Source organism: Nerophis ophidion, linkage group LG22, assembly GCF_033978795.1.
Source record: "Nerophis ophidion isolate RoL-2023_Sa linkage group LG22, RoL_Noph_v1.0, whole genome shotgun sequence".
NCBI classification, from domain to species: Eukaryota; Metazoa; Chordata; class Actinopteri; order Syngnathiformes; family Syngnathidae; genus Nerophis; species Nerophis ophidion.
The window spans coordinates 5,539,375-5,559,606 of NC_084632.1; the positions used below are offsets into that span (position 1 = coordinate 5,539,375).

Genomic DNA, 20,232 nt, shown 5'->3' on the forward strand with positions numbered 1-20,232 from the left:
TCATGCCTCGTCGGTGTGTTGTCGGAGGGTGTAACAACACGATCAGGGACGGATTCAAGTTGATTTACATAGAATGTGCATCGATTAGCACGGCATGCTAATCGATGCTAACATGCTATTTAGGCTAGCTGTGTGTACATATTGCAGCATTATGTCTCATTTGTAGCTATATTTGCATCCAGCCTTTCCCTGCACCCACATTTAATGCCAAACAAACACTTACCAATCAACGGATTTAAGTTGCTCCAGTGTCAAGAGATGCGAAAGCCCTCTTTTGGTTTTTACCGGCGATGCTACGACAGAGATGGCACAGAGATGGCAATAATGTCTGGATATCCTGCGACACTCAAAGCAGATGCATTCCCAACGATAAAGTCAACAAAATCACAAAGGTGAGTGTTGTTGATGTTACTTATGACTTATGTGCTAATCAGACATATTTGGTCGCGGCATGACTGCCAGCTAATCGATGCTAACATGCTATTTAGGCTACCTGTATGTACATTTGTAGTTGTATTTGCATCCAGCGTTTCCTTCCACCCACATTTAATGCGAAACAAACACTTACCAATCGACGGATTTAAGTTGATCCAGTGTCAATGCGAAAGTCCTGATCGGTTGGTCTGCACATTTTACCGGCGATGCTAAGACAGACATGGCCGAATAGGGTCAATAGCTATTCGCTCAATAGCTTCAGTTTCTTCTTCAATTTCGCTTTCGCTATCTGCCTCCATACTCCAACCATCTGTTTCAATACATGTGTAATCTGTTGAATCGCTTAAGCCGCTGAAATCCGAGTCTGAATCCGAGCTAATGTCGCTATATCTTGCTGTGCTATCAGCCATGTTGTTTGTATTGGAATCACGATGTGACGTCACAGGGAAATGGACAGTTGCATCGTAAATAGCGAAGATCAAGCACTTTAAAGCTTTTTTTAGGAGTAATGTCTTTATATTTTCGGACCCTCATCAGGTTCTGGGCAGCACTGTTTTGGATGTGTTGGCGCTTTCAAAAGCCGCTACTGCTCACATGCAAAGAAAACTTTTAGAGACAATTTAGATCTGGGTTTCAAATTAGGGTTAGGATTTACTGAATCCATGTCAGATTTTTATACAAGGAGAAAATGGATCAGAACATAACATTTGGAGAATGCGGGTATCGATCCCGCTACCTCTCGCATGCGAAGCAAGCGCTCTACCATTTGAGCTAATTCCCCTTTTGGACCTGATGAGCCACTTAGACTTCTGTGACATGAAACTCACCCATAGTCAATGTGTTCTACACACCTGGGTTACAGCCAGGTAAAAAATGGATGGGTTACGATCAAGGTCAGGTTGGGGTTTCAATTTCAGACTTTGGTTTGTCAAAACCATTTCAGACTTTTATTTTCTTTAAGAAGAACAGCATGAAGAAAAATACCAACAAAAAAAAATACAATTATTAATACACATGCAAAGAAAACAATTTAGTATTAACGTATTTGAATTTCAAGTTTAGGTTAGGATTTACTAAATCTAAAGCACATTATGATTTTTTCCCAAGAAGAACACGGTCAAGAACATAACACTTGGAGAATGTGGGCATCAATCCCACCACCTCCCGCTTGCGAAGTAAAGGTTGGGGTTTTGATTTGAGACTTCCATCCATCCATTTTCTACCGTTTTTCCCTTTTGGGATTGCAGAGGGTGCTGTAGCCTATCTCAGCTGTGTCCAGGCAGAAGGCGGCGTACACCCTGTTGTTTTCACGTAACCCAATAAAAAGGTGTTAGATTTATCCGTCAGGTACGGAGTAAGGGCAAAAGTATTTGTGAATCGGAAGTTTCTTGATGCATGTTGTGGTGTGAGGAGTTCTTTGTAATAATGTGGAGCATGTCCATGAACGCATTGGTAGGTCAACAGGAAGGTTTTGTATTCAGTTATCTCCCACATGCAAAGTAAACGATATGGCATTTGAGCCCATTTGCATTTGGGTGGAATATAGACTAAGAGCTACTGGATCTAATTCAGACTTGGGTTATTTTCAAGAGTAACAGTGTTTAAAGGGGAACATTATCAGCAGACCTATGTAAGCGTCAATATATACCTTGATGGTGCAGAAAAAAGACCATCTATTTTTTTAACCGATTTCCGAACTCTAAATGGGTGAATTTTGGCGAATTAAACGCCTTTCTGTTTATCGCACTGGAGGCGATGACGTCAGAATGTGACGTCGCCGAGGTAACACAGCCCCCATTTTCATTTTCAACACATTACAAACACCGGGTCTCAGCTCTGTTATTTTACGTTTTTTTGACTATTTTTTGGAACCTCGGAGACATCATGCCTTGTCGGTGTGTTGTCGGAGGGTGTAACAACACTAACAGGGAGGGATTCAAGTTGCACCACTGGCCCCAAGATGCCAAAGTGTCTGCCGCCAGACCCCCATTGAATGTGCCAGAGTGTCTCCACATTTGACCGGCGATGCTAAAGCAGACATGGCACAGAGATGTGTGGATAACCTGCAGATGCATTTGCAACGATTAAGTCAACGAAATCACAAAGGTGAGTTTTGTTGGTGTTGACTGCCAGCTAATCGATGCTAACATGCTACGCTAATCGATGCTAACATGCTATTTACCGGCGGTGCTAAAGCAGACATGGCACAGAGATGTATGGATAACCTGTAGATGCATTTGCAACTATATTACGTTTCCTTCCACCCACATTTAATGTGAAAAAAACACTTACCAATCGACGGATTTAAGTTGCTCCAGTGTCAAAAGATGCGGAAGTCCTGATCGTTTGGTCCGCACATTTTACCGGCGATGCTAACGCAGACATGGCACAGAGATGTATGGATAACCTGCAGATGCATTTGCAACGATTAAGTCAACGAAATCACAAAGGTGAGTTTTGTTCGTGTTGACTGCCAGCTAATCGATGTTAACATGCTACGCTAATCGATGCTAACATGCTATTTACCGGCGGTGCTAAAGCAGACATGGCACAGAGATGTATGGATAACCTGCAGATGCATTTGCAACGATTAAGTCAACGAAATCACAAAGGTGAGTTTTGTTGGTGTTGACTGCCAGCTAATCGATGCTAACATGCTACGCTAATCGATGCTAACATGCTATTTACCGGCGGTGCTAAAGCAGACATGGCACAGAGATGTATGGATAACCTGCAGATGCATTTGCAACTATATTACGTTTCCTTCCACCCACATTTAATGCGAAACAAACACTTACCAATCGACGGATTTAAGTTGCTCCAGTGTCAAAAGATGCGAAAGTCCTGATCGTTTGGTCCGCACATTTTACCGGCGATGCTAACGCAGCTATTCGGCCATGCTATGGCTATGAATAGCGTCAATAGCTATTCGCTCAATAGCTTCAGTTTCTTCTTCAATACTTTCATACTCCAACCATCTGTTTCAATACATGCGTAATCTGTTGAATCGCTTAAGTCGCTGAAATCCGAGTTTGAATCCGAGCTAATGTCGCTATATCTTGCTGTGGTATTCCCATTGTTTGTTTACATTGGGAGCACTGTGTGACGTCACAGGGAAATGGATAGTGGTTTCGAAGATAGCGAAAATAAGGCACTTTAAAGCTTTATTTAGGGATATTCCGAGACCGGTAAAATTTTGAAAAACACTTCAAAAAATACAACAAGCCACTGGGAACTGATTTTTATTGTTTTTTAACCCTTTTGAAATTGTGATAATGTTCCCCTTTAAGAAAATAATATTTGGAGAATGCGGGCGTCGATCCCGCTACCTCTCACATGCTAAGCGAGCGCTCTACCATTTGAGCTAATTCCCCTGTTCAATCACGTGTTCTACGATGTCGACTTCACCTATAAGAAGTATCATTTTCAGCCAACAACATTAAGTTGAAACGTCCTCAAGAAGAATTAGGTTGCCAAGAGGGTTGGATGATGGACTTCTAATCCATTGTGTTCTACACACATGGGTTTATTTACGAAATAGTCTTATTAGCATATCAATATGAGGTTGGGGTTTACTAAAACTGTTATAAACAATGATTATTCCAAGAGGAACTGGGTCAATAATAATAATAATAATAATGGATTAGGTTTATATCGCGCTTTTCTATTGTTATATACTCAAAGCGCTGACATTGAAGTGGGAACCCATCATTCATCCACACCTGGTGGTGGTAAGCTACATCTGTAGCTACAGCTGCCCTGGGGTAGGCTGACGAAAGCGTGGCAGCCAGTTTGGGCCTATGGCCTCTCCGACCACCACCTATCATTCGTTCATCATTCATTCACCAGTGTGTCCTGCCCAAAGACACAACGGCAGTGCTTTTTTGGATGTCAATAGGTGGGAAGCGAACCTGCAACCCTCAGGTTTCTGGCACGGCCGTTCTAGCCACTAAGCCATGCCATCAAGAATGCTTGTTTTGGGTATGAATCTGAAGTTGGGGTTTCCTAAAACGTTCAGACAAACCTTTTTTCAAGAGGAACAGATTAAAAACACAAATTTTGGAGAACGTGGGTATTGATCCCACTATTTTTGCAAGCTAAGCAAGTGCTCTACCATTTGAACTAATTCCCCTATTGAGAAACTGCACTGTTATGCTTCCATAGTCCATGTGTTCTACACACATGGGTTACAATCAGGTAGAAAATGGATGGATGGGTTACGATCAAGCTCAGGTTGGGGTTTCAATTCGAGCCCTGGGTTTATTAAAACCATTTCAGATATATTTTCTCCAAGAAGAACAGTGTTAGGAACAATAAGAACAGAGAATGTAAGCATTGATGTGCTACTTCTCACATGCAAATTAAACAATGTAGCATTACAGCAAATTTGTTTTTGAGTTTCAAGTTTTGGGAAGGATTTACTAAATCCAATGCAGACTATGATTTTTTTCTAGAAGAACACGGTCAGGAACATAACACTGGAGACTGCGTATATAGAATCCAACATAATGTTTGGAGAACACGGGTATCGATCCCGCTACCTCTCGCATGCGAAGCAAGCGCTCTACCATTTGAGCTAATTCCCCCATGATAATATTTGGCTGTCACGTGTTAGGAACCATACCAACACAGAATGAAAGCTATGACGTGCTACCTCACACATGCAAAGCAAACAATATAATATTAAAGCAAATTTGTATAAAATTTGTTCAATATGAGTTTGGGGTTTACTAAACCAGAACTCCTTTGAGAACAGAGCATGTACAGATTCTGGACAGGGAGTACGGATGGTATGTAAGAGGAATTATGTCAAGGTTGAAATACGATCCCTGAACAGTGGAGGTGGTCTGTGACACCACATGTCTCCCACATACAACTCTGTCCTTTCAACTGCTCCTAAAAGACTCTGCAATTTAGCCTCCAACGAATAACAGGGGTTAGAAACATTCTGGTCAGAGAAGGTGACCAGTATGCCATTTTTTTACACCTAAATGGAATGCTTACGTGGAGCATTCCGACTATTTGGGACTGGTAGTAGTCGATCCACAGCGATCGTTCTGCCACACAATACCTCATTGCTAACGAAGGAAAAAAATTACACTTAAAAGGCTGTCGTTAACTTTGACAGTAAGGTTGCTTGTTTGCGTTAAAACAGTTGTTTTTCTCACTACAATAGGGCGAAACCATCCTTGCCCAAGAACACCCTCCTGGTTTGTGGAGTATAAACATTTGGGGTTTTGGCACTAGAACTGACCAAACTAAGTCTATAAGCATGAACTGATGAAGCCTGAGGGGAAAAATATCTTCCAAGACAAACCTTGACAGTCCAGTTGCGATCGATTGAATGCCCTGATCGATCCTAATCAATCACATTCGACACACCTGGTTGAATCAGCTCGGTTTAGGGTTTCTTACATGGGTGGGGTAGGAAGAACATGGTCAAGAACATATGAATAGAATATTACAGGCACTGATCCTGCTAGCGCTCGCATGCAAAGGAAGTGGTCTACCATTTGTTGTACCCCCCCCCTCCCCCAGCCTTCACCGCTTAATAGTTAATGGAGGAGGGAGTCCCAGGTATGCGAGGGCATGAATGCTCCCTCATCCCGATTGATGGTTTCCTTGGGCTACTTCCTTAGTTTGATCACCTCTTTAATCCATCATTTGAATGTGTTACTTTCTGTGCCGATGATTTTGCCGTTGTGGCGGTCCAGGATCTGGTTACTTATTTTGCAATGATCTGATATGGCTGATTTGAAGATTTCCTGCTCACATTTTTGTTTTGGGCTTCTTGTAAACCGTCCAGTTGTCTCTTTTCCACATTCTTTCTGATGTTCTTTCTTCCTTGTGTTGAATGTCCTCCCTGTTACTCCCATGTAAGTTTTTTTTGCATGATTTACACGGGATTTCGTAAATGACATTGCATTTCTCGTCTTGTTCTATTTTGTCTTCTGGATGTACAAGTAACAGTCTTGTATTTGTGTGAGGTTTAACTGTTTAAAGGCCAAAATAATAAGTTTTGGAGAATGCGGGCATCGATCCCGCTACCTCTCGCATGCTAAGCGAGCACTCTACCATTTGAGCTAATTCCCCCGTCTGCTTCAAAACTTATTACCCGCTAAACAATTTAGCTTTTGAACCAGTTCGTATTTAGTCCAGACTAAGACTTAATGGATCTAATTCAGCCTCGGATTATTTTCAAGAGGAACAGGGTTTCAGAACATAATATTTAGAGAACGCAGGTATCGATCTCGCTACCTAGCTAATTCCCCTGTTCAGTTAATAAGCCGATACGTTACGGAAATTGTTTATTAAAACCACTTCAGACCTATTTTCTTTTGAGAAGATCAGTGCCAGGAACAATACCAACAAAGAATTAAAGCATTAATACCTTACCTCACACATGCAAAGCAAACAATTTAGTATTGAAGCAATTGTGTATAAAATCGGTTCAATATGAGGTTGGGGTTTCATAAAACTGTTTTGAGAGACGATTATTTCAAGAGGAACAGGTTTTGGAGATTGGGGGTATTGATACCGCTACCTCTCACATGCAAAGCAAGCGCTCTAGTCCAGTTGTGATCGATTGAATGCCCTGATCAATCCTAATCAATCACATTATACACACCTGGTGTGAATCAGCTCAGTTTAGGGTTTCTTACATGGGTGGGGTAAGAAGAACATGGTCAAGAACAGATAAACAGAAGATAGCAGGCACTGATCCTGCTACCGCTCGCATGCAAAGCGAGCGCTCTACCATTTGAGATGAGTAAATAGCCACCGAGTTGTCTCTGGTGTTGTCCTCGCCTACGGGGAGTATTATTTTCAGCCAAGTCGATTAGGTTGAAATCTCAGGTTGCTGAGAAGGTAGGATGATGGACTTCTAATCCATCGCATTCAACACACATGGGTTGACTCAGACTAAGTCATAACCTTATTTTATAAAGGTATGAATAGGAGGTTGGGGTTTTCAGAAACTTTCAGACTATGTTTTTTTTCAAGAGGAATGTTTTAAGAACAGAAGATTTGGAGAATGCGGGCATTGATCCCGCTATCTCTCACATGCTAAGCGAGCTCTCTACCATTTGAGCTAACCCCCCTGATAACATTACAGACCACAGCACATTTTTTCTTAAAACGACCTCACCTCCAGAAAATATTGTCTACAGAGGTTCTCGTTTATCCAAGTCATTGGATTCTAAGAATTTTCAATCGATCGCACTGTTCGGTTTGTTCGATATTCCATTGGTCAGATCTACTCTAATGAAATCTGACCAATGTAAGTCTTCATTCGAGTACCCATCGTCCCTCCTTTTTTTAGCCTTCCCTCTTTAGTTTGCTGTGTTCATGTCAATAAAAAGTAGTTCAATGTATCCGTCAGGTACGGGCAAAAGTATTTGTGAATCGGAAGTTTCTTGATGCATATTGTGGTGTGAGGAGTTCTTTGTAATAATGTGCCAGGTCAACAGGAAGGTTTTGTATTCATCTATCTCCCACATGCAAGGTAAACGATATGGCATTTGAGCACATTTGCATTTGGGTTGAATACAGACTAGGATTTACTGGATTTAATCCAGATTTGGGTTATTTTCAAGAGTAAAAGGGTTTGAGAACATAATATTTGGAGAATACGGGTATCGATCCCGCTACCTCTCACATGCTAAGCGAGCGCTCTACCATTTGAGCTAATTCCCCTGTTCAGTTGAAGGGGTATCACGCTTTCTGTGCCATTCATCTCACCCATAGTCAATGCGTTCTACACATATGGGTTGACTCAAGTTAAGGATAGGGTTTATTTTATAAGGGTATGTTTTTCCCCTGTTAAAGAAACTAGCCCTCACATGTTCTCGGATGACCACCTCAACTATGAGAAGTATCATTTTCAGCCAACAACATTATGTTGAAACATCATCAAAAAGAATTAGGTTGCCAAGAGGGTTGGATGATGGACTTCTAATCCATTGTGTTCTACACACATGGGTTTATTTACGGAAGAGTCTTATTAGCATATCAATATGAGGTTGGGGTTTACTAAAACTATTATGAATAATGATTATTCCAAGAGGAAATGGGTCAAGAGTGTATGTTTTGGGTATGAATCTGAGGTTCGGGTATACTAAAATGTTCAGACAAACCTTTTTTCAAGAGGAACAGATTAAAAACAGATTTTGGAGAATGCGGGAGGCGATCCCACTACCTCTAAGTGCTCTACTATCTGAACTAACTCCCTACTGAGGAGCTGAACTGTTATGCTTTCATAGTCCATGTGTTCTCCACACCTGGGTTACAATCAGGTAAAAAATGGATGGATGGGTTACGATCAATCTCAGGTTGGGGTTTCAATTTGAGCCTTAGGTTTATTAAAAACATTTCAGATATATTTTCTCCAAGAAGAACAATGTAAGCATTGATGTGCTACTTCTCACATGCAAATTAATGCAGTATAAAAAAGCAAATTTGTATTTGAGTTTTAAATTGAGGTTTGGATTGACTAAATCCAATGCAGACTATGATTTCTTTGTCAAGAAGAACACAACACTTGGGGAATGCGGGTATCAATCCCAATACATCTGCGTGCGAAGTTAGGGTTTGGGTTTTTATTTGAGACTTTGGGTAATCAAAACTCTTTCAGACTTCAAGCAGAACAAGGTTTAAGAACATGATCTATGGAGAATGCGGGTATCGATCCCGCTACCTCTCACATGCGAAGCGAGCGCTCTACCATTTGAGCTAATTCCCCTTCGGTATTAGTTGGCTGTCACGTGTTAGGAACCATACCAACAAACAAACTTTTTTCAAAAGGAACAGTTTGGGCTAATTCCCCTGTCAATAGAACTGTTCGCCGCACTTTTTCGGCTATGGACCTCACCTACAGAAAGTATTGTTTATGGATGTTCTAATTCATCCTGGTCCTTGTATTCTCAAAACATTCAATTGATTGCAACTGGACTGCTCGGTTTGTTCCATGTTCGCCTTAGATTGGTAAAATTTAATCCAACTAGATCTGCCCAATCTAAGGCTCTATTCCAACAGCCCCCCACTCCCAATGTTTTTGCCTTCTTGCTTTGGGTTTTAACTTCTCATCAATCAAGAATCACAGGTCAAAGTATTTGGAGAATGCGGGTATCGATCCCGCTACCTCTCACATGCTAAGCGAGCGCTTTACCATTTGAGCTAATTCCCCTGTTCTGTCAATGGTGTGTTACCCTTTCAGTGCCATTCATCTCACCCATAGTCCATGTGTTCTACACATATGGGTTACAATCAGGTAGAAAATGGAAGGATGGGTTACGATCAAGCTCAGGTTGGGGTTTCAATTTGACCCTTAGGTTTATGAAATCCATTTCAGACGTATTTTCCCTAAGAAGAACAGTGTTAGGAACAATACCAACAGAGAATATAAGCATTGATGTGCTACTTCTCACATGCAAATTAAACCATGTAGTATAAAAAAGCAGATTTGTATTTGAGTTTCAAACTGAGGTTAGGATTTTTTTTCAAGAAGAACATTGTTAAGAACACAACACTTGGGGAATGCGGGTATCAATCCCAATACCTCCTGCGTACGAAGTTAGGGTTTGGGTTTTTATTTGAGACTTTGGGTAATCAAAACTATTTCAGACTTCAAGCAGAACAAGGTTCAAGAACATGATCTATGGAGAATGCGGGCATCGATCCCGCTACCTCTCACATGCGAAGCGAGCGCTCTACCATTTGAGCTAATTCCCCTTTGAAGTCAATGGCCGTAATGTGAATGAAAGCTATTATGCGCTACCTCTCACATTGAAATTAAATAAAGTAGTATTAAAGCAAATTTGTATTTGAGTTTCAAGTTTAGGTTAGGATTTACTAAATTCAATCCAGACTATGATTTATCTCAAAAAGAACACGGTCAAGAACATAACACTTGGAAAATGCGGGTATCAATCCCACTGTCCCCTGTATGTGAAGTTAGGGTTGGGGTTTTTCATTTGAGACTTCCATCCATCCATTTTCTACAATTTTTCCCTTTTGGGGTCGCCAGGGGTGCTGGGGCCAATCTCAGCTGCATTCAGGCAGACTTTTTACCAAAATTTTCTCACCGAAACCTGCTTGTTGACATTTGGTCGGGATCCATGTTTGCTGTGATCCATAGTAAACTTTCACCTCCGTGAATTTTAAACCAGGAATCACCGTGTGTTTGTGTGGCTAAAGGCTAAAGCTTCCCACCTACATCTTTCTTCTTTGACGTCTCCAATATTAATTGAACAAATTGCAAAGGATTCAGCAACACAGATCTCCAAAATACTGTGTAATTATGCGGTTAAAGCAGACGACTTCTAGCTGTGTGTGTGTGCAGCGCTCATATTTCTTAAGAGCCCGTGATGTTAAGCGTACGCGTCATCATTACGCGACGTTTTCAAGAAAAAACTCCCGGGAAATTTCAAATTGCAATTTCGTAAACTAAAAAGGCCGTATTGGCATGTGTTGCAATGTTAATATTTCATCATTGATATATAATGATGAAATGATGGCGGGGTACACCCTGGACAAGTCTCTGCCTCATCACAGGGCCAACACAGATAGACAGACAACATTCACACACTAGGGACCATTTAGTGTTGCCAATCAACCTATCCCCAGGTGCATGTCTTTGGAGGTGGGAGGGGCTTATGCCCAGGTGCATGTCTTTGGAGGTGGGAGGGGCTTGTGCCCAGGTGCATGTCTTTGGAGGTGAGAGGAAGCCGGAGTACCCGAAGGGTACCCACGCAGTCACGGTGAGGACATGCAAACTCCAATTTGAGACTTTGGTTTATCAAAACTATATCAGACCAATTTTATTATTTTTTTTAAGAACAGCATCATAAACAACACCAACAGAGAATATGAGCATTGATGTTGCTACCTCTCATATGCAAAGTAAACAATATAGCATTTAAGCTAATTTGTATTTGAGTTGCATTTGGAAACGGACTTACTGAATCTAATTCAGTCATGTTTTTTTTAAAGGGGGAACATTATCACAATTTCAAAAGGGTTAAAAACAATAAAAATCAGTTCCCAGTGGCTTGTTGTATTTTTTGAAGTTTTTTTCAAAATTTTACTTGTTTGTCTTTTAGATGTAAAGTAACTGTCTTGTGTTTGTGTGAGATTTAACAGTTTATATTTTTGTGTTTTTTCATGACCCGCTGAATTGGTTTAGTTATTCCTCTAATGTATGGTAAGGGTATGACCTCTTTGATCTTTACTTCAGGTTTGGGTTTCTTCTTTGTTTTCTTCTCCTTATAGTTTACATGTTGTACCCCAGACAATATTTTCAGTATATTAGTGACCCTTCTAAAGAAGTCTGCAGATGACAGTCGAAACATCGAAAATACCATCGAATACACCGACAATATTGTCTGATTAAAAGAACATTTGAAAACTATAGGAATAAGAAGACATAATTAATGTTTTTTGAGTAAACAATTTAGTATTTGCTGAATCTAATTATGCCTGGGGTAATTTTCAAGCGGAATAGGGTTTAAGAACATAATATTTGGAGAATGCGGGTATCGATCCCGCTACCTCTCGCATGCAAAGCGAGCGCTCTACCATTTGAGCTAATTCCCCTGTTCAGTCAATGGGGTATTACGCTTTCTGTGCCATTCATCTCACCCATAGTCAATGCGTTCTACACATATGGGTTGACTCAAGCTAAGGATAGGGTTTATTTTATAAGGGGTATTACGTTTTCTATGTCATCAATCTCACCCATATTCCATGTGTTCTACGCACGGGTTACAATCAGGGAGAAAATGGAAGGATGGGTTACGATCAAGCTCAGGTTGGGGTTTCAATTCGAGCCTTAGGTTTATTAAAACCATTTCAGATGTATTTTCTTCAAGAAGAACAGTGTTAGGAACCTTACCAACAGAGAATGAAAACATTGATGCGCTACCTCACACATGCAAATCAAACAAAGTAGTATAAAAAGCTAATTTATATTTGAGTTTCAAATTTAGGTTAGGATTTACTAAATCCAATGCAGACTATGATTTTTTTCAAGAAGAACACATCACTTAGGGCAGGGGTAGGGAACCTATGGCTCTAGAGCCAGATGTGGCTCTTTTGATGACTGCATCTGGCTCTCAAGATAAATCTTAGCTGACATTGCTTAACACGATAAGTAATGAATAATCCATCCAACGCCCTTGACGCGAATCTCTTAGGGGTGATGGACAACTGGGCAGTGTCTGAAGAGCTGCAGCCCGCCACCGTAGCCCCCCACTCCCTCCCCTCTGTTGCAAGTCTGGAGATGTATGTTGTGATACGTATATATGCTTTGCTCTGGAGTTTTTTCCCCCCCATAGCTGTTTGTTTGTCTAAACAAATCAATCAGTCAATCAACAAAGTTGTGTTGTACTTGGGCAACAACAATACTTACCTACCTACATAATTACGCTGGTAATCACAGCGTCAAAATATCCGCTTTCTACCGCACCTGTTCAAGAAGTCATATTCATGATAAGAAGTATTTGATTTATTATTGGTTAGCTTCAGAATAACAATGTTATTAAAAAGAATAAGAGACCTACAATACTCTAAAAATGTTGGTCTTACTAAAAAAAATGCAGGCATTTAGTTACATTCATCGTTAAAAACTATTATACGGCTCTCACGGAAATACATTTGAAAATATTTGGCTTTCATGGCTCACTCAGCCAAAAAGGTTCCCGACCCCTGGTTTACATGTTGTTCCCACACAATATTTTCGGTATATTGGTGACCCTTCTGAAGAAGACTGCAGATGACAGTCGAAACATGTCAGGTAAAAAATACCATCGAATATATCCACGATATTGTCTGATTACAAGAACATTTGAAAACTATAGGAATAAGAAGACATAATGAACCTTTTTGAGTAAACAATATAGCATTTGAGCTAATTTGTATTTGGATTACTGGATCTAATTCAGCCTTGGGTTATTTTCAGGCGGAACAGGGTATAAGAACATAATATTTGGAGAATGCGGGCATCGATCCCGCTACCTCTCGCATGCAAAGCGAGCGCTCTACCATCTGAGCTAATTCCCCTGTTAAGTTAATCGGCTGTTACGTTTCCTTTGCCATCGATCTCGCCCTTAGTCAATGTGTTCAACACACAGGTAGAAAATGGAAGGATGGGTTATGATCAAGCTCAGATTGTAGTTTCAATTTGAGCATTTGGTTTATTAAAAAAATTTCAGACGTATTTTCTCCAAGAAAAACCGTGTTCGGAACAATACCAAGAGAGAATGTAAGCATTAATGCGCTACCTCTCACATGCAAATTAAACAATGTAGCATTACAGCAAAATTTGTATTTGAGTTTCAAGTTTAGGTTAGGATTTACTAAATCCAACGCAGACTATGATTTATATCAAGAAGAAGACAGTCCAGAACAGAACACTTGGAGAATGCGGGTATCGATCACGCTATCTCCCGCATGTGAAGTTAGGGTTGGGGTTTTGATTTGAGACTTCAGTTTATTAAAACTATATCGTGAATAACAATAATATCAACAGAGAATATGAGTGTTGATGTTGCTACCTCCCACATGCAAAGTAAACAATATAGCATTTGAGTCAATTTGTATTGAATTCAGAATAGGACTTACTGAATCTAATTCAGCATTGTATTTTTTTCAATAGGAACAAAAGTTTAGAACCATAAGTTTTGGAGAATGCAGATATCGACCCAGGTATCTATCGCATGCTAAGTGAGCGCTCTACAATTTGAGCTAATAAACTCGTTTAATTGAAAGGCCGTTTTGCTTTCTATGGCATCAATCTCAGCCATAGTCCATGTGTTCTATACACATGGGTTACAATCAGGTAGAAAATGGAAGTCTGGGTTACGATCAAGCTCAGGTTGGGGGTTTCAATCTGCTGCTTTGATTCAATAAAGCCATTTCAGATTTATTTCTTTAACTAGAAAAGCGTCAGGAACAATACCAACAGAGAATGAAAGCGTTATCGCGCTATCTTGATTGATACTTTTATTAGTAGATTGCACAGTTCAGTACATATTCCGTATTCCCGAATAAGTTTTTCAACTTGTTTAAGTCGGGGTCCACGTTAATCAATTAATCTCTCACATGGAAAGCAAACAATGTGGTGTTAAAGCAAATTTTTGATGTGAGTTTCAAGTAAAGGTTAGGATTTTGGATTTCCGAGAAGAGCACAACATTTGGAGAATGCGGGTATCGATCCCGCTACCTCTCGCATGCTAACCAAACGCTACACCATTTGAGCTAATTCCCCTGACAAAGTAACAGCTGCCCCCCTTTTTCTATGATTGACCTCACCTACAGAACATCTATGGATGTTCTCATTCATCCTGGTCATGGTATTCTCAGGGCATTCAATTGATTGCAACTGGACTGCTCGGTTTGTTCCATGTTTGACTTAGATCTGCCCAATCTAAGGGTCTATTCGAATATCTCCCCCCCCCGTCCCATGTTTTTAAATAAATAAATGGGTTGTACTTGTATAGCGCTTTTCTACCTTCAAAGTACTCAAAGCGCTTTGACACTACTTCCACATTTACCCATTCACACACACATTCACACACTGATGGAGGGAGCTGCCATGCAAGGCGCCAACCAGCACCCATCAGGAGCAAGGGTGAAGTGTCTTGCTCAGGACACAACGGACGTGACGAGGTTGGTACTAGGTGGAAATTGAACCAGGGACGCTCGGGTTGCACACGGCCACTCTCCCACTGCGCCACGCAGTGGGAGAGTGGCATGCTACACTAATAGCATGCTAGCTTTTTTTAATGACCTGCTCACAGTTGTTAGCACTCTAATATTACAATGCCAACAACTGTGTAGCATTCCAACATTAGCATGCTAGCTTTTTTAAATGACCTGCTCACAGTTGTTAGCATTGTAATTTTAGCAGGCTAGCTTTTTTCAATGACCCGCACACAGTTGCCAGCACTCTAATATTTCAATGGTGACAACTGTGTAGCATTCTAATACTAGCATGCTAGCAGTTATTAGCATGCTAGCTTTTCTTCAATGACCCGCACACAGTTGCCAGCATTCTAATATTATATTTCTAACAACTGTGTGCGGGTCATTAAAAACAGCCAGCATGCTAATATTTAATGCTAACAACTGTGAGCGAGTCATTAAAAAAAAGCCAGCATGCTAATATTTAATGCCAACAACTGTGAGTGAGTCATCAAAAAAAAAAAGCTAGCATTCTAATATTGGAATGCTAAAAACTGTGAGCGAATCATTAAAAAGAGCTAGCATGCTAATATTAGAATGCTAACAACTGTGAGTGAATCATAAAAAAAGCTAGCATGCCAATATTTTGCCTTCCTTCCTTGATGTTCACGTCCATCAAGAAGCGATGGAATTATCGGTCAGGGAGTGGGGAAGGGCAAAGTATTTGTGGATCAGAGGTTTGCTGATATACGTTGAGGTGTGAGGAGTTCTTTGAGGTAATTTGAGGTGTGTCCACCACTGCATTACTGGGTCAACAGGCAGATTTTGTATTCCATGCCAGTGGAACCATGGGTGTGTCCGCAGAAAAGGGGTAATCTTTATAAATTTCAACGGTCAAATCAATGTCACAACCTGACATTGATTAAACGTCGTCAACAAGAATGTTGTTTCAACGTTATGTTCGAGTTGCTCAAAGTCAGGACCGAATTCTACAAGTTCTCAACGTCGTCTCTCCGTCTTGTGCCTGCTTGGAAGCAGCTCATGATAACACGATCATAAAGCGTTCAATCAAAGTTTCTTCAAAAGCCTCAAAAGGGCTTCACAAAGCACACTTAGAGATGCTCTGTCTTGCTCAAGGACACTGCCACACTGGATGTCAACCTTCTGTTTACAAAGCAGTCACCATCTCCGTAACAATGTCCTTGAAGGGATTCCAAGGTTTGCTGACCTATTTTTGGCTCGGCAATCCTTCCAGAAGGAGACCATGGAGCACACACACACACACACAAAAGTGCAGTCAGACAATCTGGGGACCGCCACTGATAATAAAAACATTGACGAGTCTGTGGCGAATAAAAGCAGTTCTCCACTTCTCTGTCAATCAATCAATCAATCAATGTTTATTTATATTGCCCCAAATCACAAATGTCTCAAAGGACTGCACAAATCATTACGACTACAACATCCTCGGGAGAACCCACAAAAGGGCAAGGAAAACTCACACCCAGTGGGCAGGGAGAATTCACATCCAGTGGGACGCCAGTGACAATGCTGACTATGAGAAACCTTGGAGAGGACCTCAGATGTGGGCAACCCCCCCTCTAGGGGACCGAAAGCAATGGATGTCGAGCGGGTCTAACATGATACTGTGAAAGTTCAATCCATAGTGGCTCCAACACAGCCGCGAGGCATGATGTCTCCAAGGTTCCAAAAAACAGTCGAAAAAACGGAAAATAACAGAGCTGATGAAAACGAAAATGTGAAAACGAAAATGGCGGGTGTGTTACCTCGATGACGGCACGTTCTGACGTCATCGCTAAAAGACAGATAAACAGAAAGGCGTTTAATTTGCCAAAATTCACTCATTTAGAGTTCGGAAATCGGTTAAAAAAAATACATGGTCTTTTTTCTGCAACATCAAGGTATATATTGACGCTTACATAGGTTTGGTGATAATGTTCCCCTTTAAGAGTCATACAACTTGGTATTGTCACGCCCTCATCGGGGTCCTTCAGGCATTGGAGGGGCTGTCACGGCAAATTTCTTCCCAAGGGGAAGGTTTTTGTAAGGGGGGGAAAGAAATTTGGCGCGACAGATCCCTAAATAGGTCAATAATTCATAGCAAAATTTATTTGAATTTTTTTTTTTTTTAGCAAAGACAGTTATTAAATTCCACTAAAATCCTTAAGGATCCAAAAGTGCTCCACTCATAAAAATGTCATGATTTTTTAAAAACATTTTTATTTTTCATTCAACACTTAAATCTCTATATCAGCTTCAGATAATATATTTTAAATGGTTTAGTATATTTATAATAACAATTAACAGGATAATTAGAATAATTAGTATTAGATATAATTAGTATGGAATTTTTTTTCTCTAATTTTCATATTTTTCATGTTTTTATGTTTGTTGTATTTATGTCCCTTTTCTCCTTAAATCAATCAATACTTTATAGCAGGGGTAGGGAACATATGGCTCTAGAGCCAGATGTGGCTCTTTTGATGACTACATATGGCTCTCAGATAATTATATTTATATAGCGCTTTTCTCTAGTGACTCAAAGCGCTTTACATAGTGAAACCCAATATCTAAGTTACATTTAAACTAGTGTGGGTGGCACTGGGAGCAGGTGGGTAAAGTGTCTTGCCCAAGGACCGGGTTCCAGGTTCGATTACCGGAAGCGGGAATCGAACCCGGAATCCTCAGGTTGCTAGCACGGCCACTCTACCAACCGAGCTATGCCGAGTAACCATGTAATACTCTTCCATATCAGTAGGTGGCAGTCGGTAGCTAATTGCTTTGTAGATGTGGGAAACAGCGGGAGGCAGAGTGCAGGTAAAAAGTTGTCTAATGCTTAAACCACGGGTAGGGAACCTATGGCTCTAGAGCCAGATGACAGATAAATCTTAGCTGACATTGCTTAACACGATAAGTAATGAATAATTCCGCCGGTAATCACAGTTTCAAAAATAACGTTCAAATTAGAAAACATTCTCATGCATTTTAATCCCAACCATCCGTTTTCTACCGCACCTGTTCAAGATGTCGCATTAATGGTAAGAAGTTTTTGGTTAACTTTTATAATAACAATGTTGTTAAAAAGAATAAGAGACTTATGATACTCTACAAATGTCGGTCATACTTAAAAATGCACAAATTTACTTGTATTCAGTGTTGAAAAATTTTATATGGCTCTTACGGAAAATACATTTTGAAATATTTGGCTTTCATGGCTCCCTCAGCCAAAAAGGTTCCCGACCCCTGATTTATAGCAAAATTGATTTTTATTCATTATTATTTTTGGTGAAATTATTCTAAAAAAAGTGTTATTATAGTCAAGAATGCAACTTTTTCTTGTTGCATTTCACCTATTTGCTGTTTTATTCCACTTTGTAATGTTTAAAAAATATATATATATTTGAGTATTTTTAGAAGGATGTGCTGCGGGCCACACTTTGGACACCCCTGGTCTACTTCCATCCATCCATCCATCTTCTTCCGCTTATCCGAGGTCGGGTCACGGGGGCAGCAGCCTAAGCAGGGAAACCCAGACTTCCCTCTCCCCAGCCACTTCGTCTAGCTCTTCCCGGGGGATCCCGAGGCGTTCCCAGGCCAGCCGGGAGACATAGTCTTCCCAACGTGTCCTGGGTCTTCCCCGTGGCCTCCTACCGGCTGGACGTGCCCTAAACACCTCCCTAGGGAGGCGTTCGGGTGGCATCCTGACCAGATGCCCGAACCACCTCATCTGGCTCCTCTCCATGTGGAGGAGCAACGGCTTTACTTTGAGTTCCTCCCGGATGGCAGAGCTTCTCACCCTATCTCTAAGGGAGAGACCCAAACCCATTTCAGCCGCTTGTACCCGTGATCTTATCCTTTCGGTCATGACCCAAAGCTCATGACCATAGGTGAGGATGGGAGCGTAGATCGACCGGTAAATTGAGAGCTTTGCCTTCCGGCTCAGCTCCTTCTTCACCACAACGGATCGGTACAACGTCCGCATTACTGAAGACGCCGCACCGATCCGCCTGTCGATCTCACGATCCACTCTTCCCTCACTCGTGAACAAGACTCCTAGGTACTTGAACTCCTCCACTTGGGGCGGGGTCTCCTCCCCAACCCGGAGATGGCATCCGGGAGAGAACCATGGACTCGGACTTGGAGGTGCTGATTCTCATTCCGGCCGCTTCACACTCGGCTGCAAACCGGTCCAGTGAGAGCTGAAGATCCCGGTCAGATGAAGCCATCAGGACCACATCATCTGCAAAAAGCAGAGACCCAATCCCGCGGCCACCAAACTGGAACCCCTCAACGCCTTGACTGCGCCTAGAAATTCTGTCCTTAAAAGTTATGAACAGAATGGGTGACAAAGGACAGCCTTGGCGGAGTCCAACCCTCACTGGAAATGTGACCGACTTACTGCCGGCAATGCGGACCAAGCTCTGGCACTGATCATACAGGGAGCGGACCGCCACAATACGACAGTCCGATACCCCATACTCTCTGAGCACTCCCCACAGGACTTCCCGAGGGACACGGTCCAAGTCCACAAAGCACATGAAGACTGGTTGGGCAAACTCCCATGCACCCTCAAGAACCCTGCCCAGAGTATAGAGCTGGTCCACAGTTCCACGACCAGGACGAAAACCACACTGTTCCTCCTGAATCCGAGGTTGGACTATCCGGCGTAGCCTCCTCTCCAGTACACCTGAATAAACCCCTGGTCTACTTGAAAAGAAACAATGAGGCTATCGCATGTTCTCAGAGATTAGAGAGCCGCTCGGTCACAGGAGAGGAGTGATTTTAGATTATTGATGAGCCTCCACTTTGTCTCCCTTTCCGTCACCTTTCGGGATGATTGAAGGCGGCGTCCGGCGGCGCTTTGTAACCATGCACTTGACAAATGGGGGTTGATGTAATGCCATCCCGGCGACCATAATGGCGCGTTCATTACGGCTAATGTGTTCATCCTCAGCTGGCTAATGGAGTGTGGTTCCAAAGCAGGTGTGGGCAGATGGCTGACATCATCGCTACCTGCTGGCCTCAACAACACAACACGGCGGAATGATGACACCGACTTTATCTCGCCCCGACGCTCTTTTAGAAAACGCTTCTCCA

General features: G+C 41.6%; 1 long non-coding RNA gene and 5 other non-coding genes across 6 annotated transcripts in view; 1 reads left to right on the forward strand and 5 right to left on the reverse strand.

Moving 5' to 3' along the window:
• Positions 1-20,232, forward strand: part of LOC133540928 (uncharacterized) — a 143,453-nt gene that overhangs the window by 115,225 nt on the left and 7,996 nt on the right. The window lies entirely within an intron of this gene.
• Positions 1,144-1,216, reverse strand: trnaa-cgc (transfer RNA alanine (anticodon CGC)). The gene has a single exon. It is a non-coding gene; the product is annotated as a tRNA-Ala (tRNA).
• trnaa-agc (transfer RNA alanine (anticodon AGC)) lies at positions 6,456-6,528 on the reverse strand. Its single transcript has one exon. It is a non-coding gene; the product is annotated as a tRNA-Ala (tRNA).
• trnaa-cgc (transfer RNA alanine (anticodon CGC)) lies at positions 9,103-9,175 on the reverse strand. The gene has a single exon. It is a non-coding gene; the product is annotated as a tRNA-Ala (tRNA).
• Positions 11,955-12,027, reverse strand: trnaa-ugc (transfer RNA alanine (anticodon UGC)). The gene has a single exon. It is a non-coding gene; the product is annotated as a tRNA-Ala (tRNA).
• trnaa-ugc (transfer RNA alanine (anticodon UGC)) lies at positions 13,419-13,491 on the reverse strand. The gene has a single exon. It is a non-coding gene; the product is annotated as a tRNA-Ala (tRNA).